The sequence below is a fragment of the Anas platyrhynchos genome, chromosome 6, assembly GCF_047663525.1.
Source record: "Anas platyrhynchos isolate ZD024472 breed Pekin duck chromosome 6, IASCAAS_PekinDuck_T2T, whole genome shotgun sequence".
NCBI lineage: Eukaryota > Metazoa > Chordata > Aves > Anseriformes > Anatidae > Anas > Anas platyrhynchos.
The window spans coordinates 11,468,745-11,477,047 of record NC_092592.1 but is presented as its reverse complement, the minus strand read 5'-3'; the positions used below and the strand labels follow the sequence as shown (position 1 = coordinate 11,477,047).

General features: G+C 36.3%; 1 long non-coding RNA gene across 1 annotated transcript; it reads left to right on the top strand.

Moving 5' to 3' along the window:
- Nucleotides 1–754: 754 nt before the first annotated feature.
- On the top strand, nt 755–6,330 carry LOC140002805 (uncharacterized). Its single transcript, XR_011810353.1, has 3 exons — nt 755–999; nt 3,576–3,718; nt 6,192–6,330. It is a non-coding gene; the product is annotated as an uncharacterized lncRNA (long non-coding RNA).
- Nucleotides 6,331–8,303: the final 1,973 nt, after the last annotated feature.

Here is an 8,303-nt window from a genome sequence, read left to right as displayed (position 1 = left end):
AGAAAACATTTGTTCTCGTAACAGCTTCAGGAAACAATACCACCTTTCTCCACAGAAACTAATAACAATAAGGATTTGTTTTTATTCAAGAGATCTGCTCCTGCTGCTAGCTAAGATCTCTGGAGAAACATTAAATGAATAAATCATTATCCAATAGGAAACCTGCTTATGGAAATTAGATAATTTTATAGAAATTTTTATGACAACAGATTTGCACTTCAACAGAAGCATCCTGACTTTGATTTATTTAGGTAATCTGTATTTATTACAGTTTCTTGTGTTTGCCATTGAAATGAAACAACAGTTCCAGGCATTTACACCTGCTTTATGATGGAGAGTTTTCAGAAGCCCTTGCTGTAAGTCTACATTTCTTCTGCTGTATCCAAGATAAGCTTTACACTAGCCTGTAAGGTTAACTGAACACAGCCACCAACTGGAATATGAGAAGCTATGTGACAGGCAATAAATAAAAATCCAGCCAATTACAATAGTCTCAAAATGAAATTTTAACTGTTGAATAATTGTTAAGAGACTGAGTTTCACGTGTGAATACTAGAGGGGTTGCTTTGTAAACACCTATTTAAAGTTTATCAGTGGCTTGATAAGTGCCATCTATAAAGGTGTATAAAGGTGTTACCATGAAGACAACAGGTGACAAAAATATTGAGAGGTAAATGAAGAGTGATGTCACAGAGCAGAAGCTAGAGCAATACGTGGTGAAATACAGTTGAGGTAACAAATGAAATGCTCTATGAGAGGCTGCATAGAAAACCAGCTGTGAAAGGGCAGCTTTTGGGCTCACAAGGAGTCAGAAAAATAACTCATTAAGCCCATGGACTGCCATGCAGATCCCACTGTTCACATGGCTCAAGATGCTGTAAGTCTGCTGCCCTTTATATAACATAGTTTTTAAAAGCAGCAAATCCTAAGAGTGAGAGTTTGAACAAGCCCTGTCCCCTGAGAGCTGACAGAAGTCAAGGACTGCAATCAGACTGAAGAGTAAGTGGTAGAGGAGAGGGATACACACCCATACAGAAACACTAGGAGGGCAGAGATGAGGTTTAATGTATGAACAGAACATGTAGAAAGCATATTTCTTCACTCCTTATCCCTGCTTTGGGATCCTCAACCTGATGCTAAAGCTGAAAAGAACAGGATTGAAGAGAACAAAATTTACTGTTGAATTCACTAATCCACCATCTCATGCTGTCCCTGATTCCACCAGTACACTGAGCTTTCACTGATCCTGAGAGAATGTAACCAGATGGAAAGAGAAAGCACAGACGGTATCTCCATATCATTTCACCAAATTTTAATCACTATTTCATAAAGCACTCTTCCCTTAACAACTTTCTTCATAGTCTTTTTCCCCTTATTTCTTTTTTTTCCTTTCCCCCTTCCCCCCCTTTTTTTCAGAAGAGTCTGGCAAGGTCATATCTGTGACCAAAAACATTAGATAAAGCAAATCTTGAAAAATCTCAGCGCTTGGTACCGGTTTCCAGTGCCTTGACATTTCTGACAGAGGCAATGAATTGAGTCTATCTTTCTTTAGCAACGAAGCTGCAGCTAAGAGAAGAATTTTTGTATCCACTTCCAGGTATCAGTCATTCAAAGACGGGAGATGGATTCAGACTCTGTCAAACTCAGTGTGACAGCTTGAAAGTCCTACATGCTCTAAAGTAGAATTTAAGCCGAGACAGGTGTAAAGAGGTGTTTCACACTTGTACTTTTCCACAGAAAGCATCTTTCTGGTATGCTACATCTGAGTTTGGTGCCCAGATTTTAAGACAAATGTGGAAAAAATGTAGATTTAGAGAGGAATTAAAAATATATTTAAGATTTTCTTATGCTTGAAGTACGCCTAATGGGCAGTTTCAGCATCAACACAGGAGAAGAATTCGATGGCAGAGCAAGTTCTTCAGTGTAGTAGACAAAGACAGGATAAGGCTGAAATAATTGAACCTGAATCTAGGCATATTCTGACAATAAATGTGTTATGGCAAGAGATATTTATAGCATACACAGGATTCTACACAGCTGAATGCTAAAGTCATGAATGGATGAGTTTAAACACAATACCTAGCCTAATTCAATCAAAGATGTTGGATTCAAGAGCCAGGATGGCGGTGAATTCTATGTCACTCATTAGAAAGAAAGGTCAGACTAGATAATCAGAAGTCATTTTGAGGTCACTTATGGCCATAATATCTACAAATCTATGACTTATCTCACCTCAATTCTAAGGTCAGCAAAGTTACACACTAAATTAGCACTTTTACACACAGTCACATAGCCATATGTTCCTGGGTTTCCATGCCAAAAAATTCAGTAATTTGCTTAAAAATCTGCTTTCAAACTGTACATAGAAGCTAAATTAGCCCACTTTCTGTATGTGTTCGTTCTAATTAACAACACAGAACACAGTGCATACACACACACAAATCTATTCATGACATTAATGATCTGAAAATAGGCGTAAGATGTGAAGAAAATAAGTCTAGGGAAACTACAGCATAATTCTGACTGAAGAATTAAATGGTTTCATGCAATATCTACCCATTTGTCATTCCTAAAATAATGGGAAGTACGTGCAGGGATTAACTATTTAAAAAAGTAAATTTGGGAAAGAGCACTATAAATTGTATACACAGAACTGAATTAGTCTTATCACTTCCAAGTGTGCACATGCTCTAACATAAATCTCATAAGCCTTTATCTGCTAAATTGTCTATTATAGACAGCCAGGTAGGAAATTCTCAAATGAAAAGTCCACTAAGAACTTTTTAATTCTAAGACACAATTTTGCAACTAGATGGAGTCCAGGTGATTTTCCTTGGACACCACCATTAGAGATTTGCCCTGTCCTTACATCCATTTAATACTGCTCATACTTGTTTCCTTCTAAGAAAAAGGACGCTAAGCTAGCTGGACCTTTAGTTTGACTTTTATTTTCTTGTATTCTTAAACTAAAGTATCTTAATCTGCCAATCTATACAGGCATAAATATGTTTTTACTGTGTAATTGCTCCATTCGTCCTAGCTTTTGAAAACATTTTCTGCAACTACTTATGTAGACATTGTTTTTTAAAATCATTCTTAAGGTAATTTTCCATTTACTTGCTTAATATCACTGGGGCCATATCAAGACCTGTGAGAATATGTACACACATTATACCTATTAGGAAGTATACATAAAGACAAAAGTAAACAAGGCTAAAATTAAAAGTGAGCATATTAATGTTCTGTAAAAGCCATTTTTCATTAAACTGAAAACACAATAAAAATTAAAACATGGACAAAGTAACTGAAAAACGCAGCTTCCCAAGATGTTTTGAGACACCTAAAAGAATTTATATTAGCATCCTATATTCCAGTGAAGACTTATGGGGCTTTGTCATTAAAATATCTTATGAAACAGATGAATAATGGAAGAGGAATAAGTCCAGTGATTGGTACTTCAGAGCTTGTCTACAGATTTGCATCACAATTTTCAAAAAGACTGTAAAAGGAATATCAACTGTGATTTTTATGCCCCCCCCTCCTTTTTTTTTTTTTTTTTTTTTTTAAACTGCCAGGACTATACTTGCTCTGAACAGAGCGGAGAATGAAATTACATCCCCTCACACTGAGTTGCAGTCTTTCCCTAGTCTGCATGAAGAACCATGACCTCTAGTTCCAGAGACCAACATCCACACAAGTCAGCACCATTTGAAAACAGGTGAAAAAACAAACTTATAAAAGGTGCAGGCCTATTTGATCAGTCATTTCAAGGTTTGCAAATATTAAAGAATAAGTTAATTTTAAAGAATGGGAGGGCTGAATTAAGATAGTGACAGTAGTTGGAGCCCAAAGTCTAAATGAATAATTCCATGCTTAAAATTTGTAAAAGTAGCTAAAGCTCTGATGATGACCACAAAGTCATGTTCACAGTTTCACTCTATTTCAAAAATTATTTTGCTTTTTTTTTTTTTCCTAAATCATCAGCATTGAATTTTATGCCACTGTTACTGTTCATGGTGCTCTGCCTACTGTGTTGGTACTTTTCATTTTGTAAGCCAAAGCAGGACTCAAACAACACACATCATAACAAATTTTCCTGGTCATATTTGCATTTGTAGGTAAGGCTTTTAGTAACAAAAATAAACTAAATGATACATTGATACAATTCTCTTCAGATGGGGCTGTGACTCTAGAGTTCCTTTGGATTATGGTGACTGGGGTATTTTAATTCTACTGTTGCAACGTGACTAAGTGCTATTTCATCTGTCATCCTACATATGGTAGAACATTGATTTCTGTCGCAAAAGGTTGATTCCCAAGCATTTCAGAGAAGTTTGCAATCTGTATTTGTGTTCATTAGTAGGATGCTTACCTTTAAGTCAGACATCTTTGTAATACAAATATTTTAAAATCAACAACACTTTCAATGAGTTCACTTAGAACAGCCAAAGAAAATGAGATATAAACTTATTTCCAAACAACATTCAGTAGCATATCTAAAACTAAAAATTTTTCGTATAAGGCAAAGGAGTACCTTGTCTGAGCTGAAGTCAGTCTTCAGGTGACTCTTACATACATGGAGTTCTTCCCATAGAAACTGGGGAGAGAGGAAAAAAAGAAAAAGGATGGTTACTTAAAAACATTTCCATTGGGCTCAGTAAAACGTATGCCTAACTGATGTTAGGAATGATACTAATATTTTGCCACGGTTTTTGCAGTTTTACGAATATCAATATCTATACTTAAAAACCTATAGTAATTGTAAGAGAAACCTGAAGAAACTTACCTCATAATGTCATGAAAGAGAAGGTAAAAGAAAAAAAAAAGCTTGCACAGTGTTTCTAAAACAACGTAAGTATGCATTGTCATTCCTTCCCACCCAGAGGAATTTAAGAATAGGGATATGCTATAACATCCACTACAGAATCAGAATTCCTTATTCAAGTACAGAATTTTGATTGTGTTAACAAAAGCCAGGCAGATGCAGAGCCTGAAACAAAACCATATTGTAGGGTATCAGGAGCTCTTTAATAATTAATCTCTTATCTTCTGAAATTACCACTATACCAAAAGGTCAATAACTAGCTGCATATTATTATCACTGCTAGCTTTAATGAAACCCGATTTTCCCTCTAATTAACACTAATAAGCTCTAGTTAAACCAGTTTACAAAAGTATGAACAAAAAGCACCTCTTTATCATCTCAATTTTAAGTGAGATAACACACTAATTATTAAAAAAAAAAGTTCACCTCTTCTCCAAATTTACAAATGGAAATAACTGAAGTTAAAGTCTCTAAAGATGTCAAAAAGAACACAGTCCATGCAAAGCAAAGGAGAAAAAACTGTTTTAATATCAGCAACAAATCCTGATGAGACTTCAGCTGCAGTTTACAAAGACAAGCAACACACTGGGTTAGCACTTTCCTCCCATTCTGTACCTAGCTCTTAGCCTATTTTAGCCACCAGCTCACCTAGAAGAAAAGGCCAGAAAAGGCTCTGTGGACAGTTCTGGAGGATTTTTATCACATATGTACTTCGGTCAAATCCTAAAGAAGGATACATCTGCTATACGTTCTTAAGCATTCTTATGAACCATTTATAGGTGTCCTACCACTTCTTTTGCTATTAAATGTGGAAAGTGTCCCTGTTTCTGCAACACACTGAGATCTTCTCTCATACACCCATTTAAAGGACGCCCATGATGATGAGAAAGGGAGTGGACTTCAGAAGTGATTAACTGGAATGGGATAACCCTAACAAAGGAAACAGTATTTTTTGCCTGTCCCTACTAACTGCTTTTGGATCTCTGACTGATCCAACACAACTAAAGACATCGAGATTTGAAGACAAAATTCCCCACTAACACTATGTGATCTGGTTAGAAAACCAAGACCTCAGAAGAACATTTTCCCATGCCCTGGAAAACAGTGACAAAATTCTCGTCCTGATTAATGTGGTCTTAGAGCAATACAAATGCTTTTCAGTCAAAAGTAAAACCAACCAACATTGAAATACTTGTTCATTCTACAGTCTACACACCACATGGAAAACAACCAATATGGTGTTTTATGCACTGGCAGTTAATGATTACAGTTCGGCTTTAGAATATACAACAATTTGAGATCTGAACTCTTATTAGAAAATTGAGGCATAGGTTCATTTTTATTTTTATTTTTTTAATTTTAACAGACTGTCCCAAACTGATATAAATGTCCATGAATCAGCTGAAGCCACAACACTGAAGTTCCAGAAGAAAAGATATGAGAATGAGCTTATCAACGGACAGATCTTTTGAGACTAACTTGACTGCATTAGTAGTTTTATTGACAAAATAAAATTAGTAGACGTATGTCCTCAGCAGACTTAAGATATATGACTTTTAGAGATTTGAAACTGTGCGGCATGCATTTATTCTTAAGTAACCTTAACCAGGTTAGAAATGAGGTCTACTCTACAGAGTAAAAGATAGCTTAAGAAGTGCAAGAAAAAGATAAAATTAAATAACGAGTGTATGAGGTCTGGAGGTATCATTGCTAGTCTTATTTAATACTTTCAATAATGATCAGCAAGACAGTAAACAGAATGGTAATGAAATCTCCAGATTACAGGGATTAGAAACATGAGCAGAAATTACTAGCAAAATGCAATTTGGAAAATCACAGGCTAAGACATCTGGGACAAAATAATCCAAAGTGCTGTCCTACACAGTTTCAGTAGTAAGAAAGACTGGAACTTGATAATGTAATAAAGCAGTACAGATACATAATATATGCATTCGTATAGAGACAGATGTATTTGGGTACTACTTATATATAGCTTAGGACCAGGACCAAGCAATTTCTTCTAAGTGGCTACAGCTGATGGGAAAACAGGAACCTTTTCAAGATAGCATTTGGAAATTTCTCAAAATTGATTTTGGTCTTTAAAGAAAACACTACATAAAAATTAGTTTGCTTAAAAGATTGAATGGCAGTTATGTAGTTCTAATCATCTCCATTATACAGTCCAGACCTTGCTCACGTGTCTATGCAAAATGTCCCAATTTATGTCTGAATGCTGCGTAAAATTTCCAGGCTATAGCAGTAAAGCTATATTCTTATTTCTGAATACCTTTTGAGTCCTTCATCAAAAATAAAGCTATGAAGCAGAAAGATTTTGGAGGAAAACAACAGAAAGAAAAATAGAAAATAGTTTGCAAAAGAGGATTAAAAGGAGGTGGACAAATTTATGATGGCCACAGGTTAAATTAAAGAAAAGTATGGCCCAGCCCCTGGGTGTTTGAAGGAGTTAGCAGTACCAGACAGTGAAACAACTATTTCCCAGACTAATTAAGGCACAGAAAACTGTATTTAAATCCATTTCACTGTAAGATATTCTTGACTACAACACTGTCCCAAGCAAAACTGCAACATTTTCGGTCATGAGTCAGCCAGCTCATAATGAACATATAAGATAGGACAGCTGTCACCTGCACTTAGACTGATTGGTTTTATAGGTCTGTCCACTCATAAATTAATTCTTGCAATGACATTAAATTATTGACTTGCAACTCGAAGAAAAATATTCATCTGCCTAATGAAGTATCTTGGCTCTTTAGCTCTTCAAAATACACACTCATCCTGTTAACTCTCTGAAGTAATAAAAAGCAGTAAAACACAATTTAATCCAAAACATAAAGAGAAGTATACAAATTTCCTCATGTGCACTAAGTAATGTCAATATTTAAGATAAACACAAAGCAGCATTTCAAACATTGAGTGCCTCAGACACCTGAACACAAGTGGATTTTTTCCTTCTGCTGTGCTTCTTGAAGCTCAGTTTATCCAAACATGACAGCTGGAAAGGTCAATGGAGAGGGCCTGAGAGTGACCAGAAGTGGTCGTCCCACATGTTAGTGGTATGCCGGCATGGCAGTAAGCACTGAGATGATTTAAGTGCTTTGCCTAAGCCATGGCCTAGTATTGTCTCACAAGTAAGATTTAAATAGGAAAACAAATGTGAAACAAGAACTGCCACACAGGCCAGCTAGGCTCTGCAGTTAAGCACAGCATACAGCCCACCTGGCTTTTCAGAGAAGAGTCCATCAGGAAAATAAGAAAAAAAGCTAAGCCACAATGACTGGTCTTCCCTTGCACAAACCAAGCAGTGTTACACCTGGCTAACTGGCACAAGCGCAGCTCCCCAAAAGCTCCCATCAACACCCCATTTGCTTACATCCAGCATGCTTTGAATCAGCCTGCCCCTGTCCTGTAGGGACAGAAAAGTTAACTGGAGCAATGGTTGGGTTTGTAAGCAACGCCC